Here is a 2,392-nt window from a genome sequence, read left to right as displayed (position 1 = left end):
CATTAGGTACATGGTATATAAGTGCCTCCAAAAGGAAAAAAAACTATTTGATTCTTGCTGATGCTTCCATTTCCATGGCTCCGAGAAGCATTTTTAGTCACGATGATTTCTTTGCGTTCCAAAAAAAGTCAGGCTGATTTTTGCACGTAGCCTCATAGTTGTCTGCTGCTTTGCTTTACTGTAGGTTGACATCTTTAGTCTCATTTTATTTGTTTTCATTTTACTGACAAATTATTCCTCACCCCGTAAAATGAAATTAGCAACTGGCATGATCTTAACCCATGGATAAGATACTTGATAGTTATATGCTATAAAATACCTGGCTGCTGATAAACTTAGGTTTGAGAGAATAAAAGTACCAGTACAATTGATCCTTGCAATATTTGTCAAGCTTACAAAAGAAACTTCAGTTTTAGGTGATTATCTAGAGATCTGCAATGCAACACTGTGAGCACACCTCACTATCCTTGAACATGACGCTTACTGCGTGCTTCAAGTGTGAAGCCATTATATTCAGAACCTCTGACAGATACCTGATCAATACAATTCCAGGCCATGGGGAAACCATGTTGCCTTTTTGGATGTTGTAAGGCCTTGTTTCTATACGCAATTTTGCTTACATTCAGTTTGTGAAATTGCAGATCCATACTCTTATGTACTTATACTCACTTTATAATAACTGTTGTAAAGGCGGCAAAGTTTGCATACCATTGTTCCAGCTTCGCCCACAACCTTTAGCTGTTTTAGCAACATTTGATGGTGACACAGCTTGTAACAGATTCTCACATGAAATGTTTTTCTTTTTGCAGGCTGATAAGAACAATTCCCTTTACTCTTTACATCTGAAACCACAACAGAGCCTTAGCAGGTTGTTTGCCCATTTATCCTTGACTTCATTTTTAGTTACAAATACATTACCACAAGCAATTATACGGATTACTGTGGTTTTGTTTTCATAGCACACATAAACCATTAATTTTCTACAATAGATGATGCAGCGACACTGTAACTGCATTGCAGTAAATAACCTTATTTTTCCTACAATATATATGTCCATTTTTTATTGAATATAATTCAGTGTCCATTTCAAGGTACGAACTTCGACAAGATTAGTTAACAACAGTCCTCGATGTTTGCTTGAGCAGAATGTTCCTCCCTGCCTTTTAGCCTTGTAATCTACACTTCAGCCTAAAAACCACTCAACCAACATGTGTTACATTTTGTCACTGTTCTTTCCTCGTTGTTGAATTAACATTCTGTATGAACATGTCAGCTCTTGCATTCTTTTCCATACACAATTACCTTAAAACCATGACTGAAGATGGATTCAATGATGCCCCTGCTCTTGAACTAGCTGACATTGGTATAGCTATGGGCGTTGCTGAAATGAGTAAATACTTAGTTTCCAATCTTATTATCTCCACCTTACATCACTTTTTAGTTTCCTATACATAGATCTACCACTCTTCTCAATTGTCGTATTATTTCTGCTTGAGGAAGCCTGTAAAATTATTATTATTTTTACAAAGTGCAATTCCAAAGAATGGTTTTATTGAAGGGAGTGTGGTGTAGGTTATCACAGAATGATTGTTTCTTAGATTTGCTGCTTTTTAGATAGCCAAGAGACAATGCTTAAGAGCATCAACTTTACTCTAGAGATTTACTTCCTCCTCTAATCCCCCATTCTTTGCTTCTGTTTCGTACCAGAATAGGTGCTGCTAAAAGTGAACAGTTCTTACCGGCAGCCCAGCGGTGTGGTCTCCAGCTCATGGATCTCATCATTATTGTGTCCAAGGTGTTTGATCAAGCACCAATAAGTTGGATTTGTGTGAGATTAAACTGTAAGAACTCATTCAATTAATGATTCTAAGACATAATAGTTGTACATGAACGTAACTTTGAAAAGACCTGAGACACCTGCGTTTGTAGAGTTATAAATGTGATGAATTATTATCTAATATAGGATGTTGCGCGAACCTCAGCTATTTTGGTCACATGTTACTGTCGAATGTGAAGATCATGCTACAAATGCAGCAACAGATATGGATCATAGTGTAAAAAATAACCCTCTTTCTAATGGTACAGATATGGGTCAGCAGAACCCAAGTAGCTGCCAGTCTACCACGACATCTCAAACCTATATGTATATAAGACCACGTCTAGGACAAAGCATGGCAACACGTTTATGGACTTTTGGACGTTTTCACTCCTGTGTACACTGCATGCTTATCTTAGAATACCTCTACTTTTAGACCCTATCTATTCTCTCCTTGTGTCGTAAATGTTAGTACGGATCTTTTACTCAAGTATTGCTTTAATCCATCATGCCCCGTGTTACTGTCTATCATTTGATCGCCATGATGACCATGATCTGAAAACATACAGGCCCACC

General features: G+C 37.4%; 1 long non-coding RNA gene across 1 annotated transcript; it reads left to right on the top strand.

Annotated features, from left to right (window-relative positions):
• Positions 1-294: 294 nt before the first annotated feature.
• On the top strand, positions 295-2,146 carry LOC136481593 (uncharacterized). The gene is made up of 3 exons (XR_010764783.1): positions 295-868; positions 1,708-1,841; positions 2,086-2,146. It is a non-coding gene; the product is annotated as an uncharacterized lncRNA (long non-coding RNA).
• Positions 2,147-2,392: the final 246 nt, after the last annotated feature.

This window comes from Miscanthus floridulus, chromosome 9, assembly GCF_019320115.1.
Source record: "Miscanthus floridulus cultivar M001 chromosome 9, ASM1932011v1, whole genome shotgun sequence".
Lineage (NCBI taxonomy): Eukaryota > Viridiplantae > Streptophyta > Magnoliopsida > Poales > Poaceae > Miscanthus > Miscanthus floridulus.
Note: the sequence above shows the minus strand (reverse complement) of the source record. Positions and strands in the feature narration are given on the sequence as shown.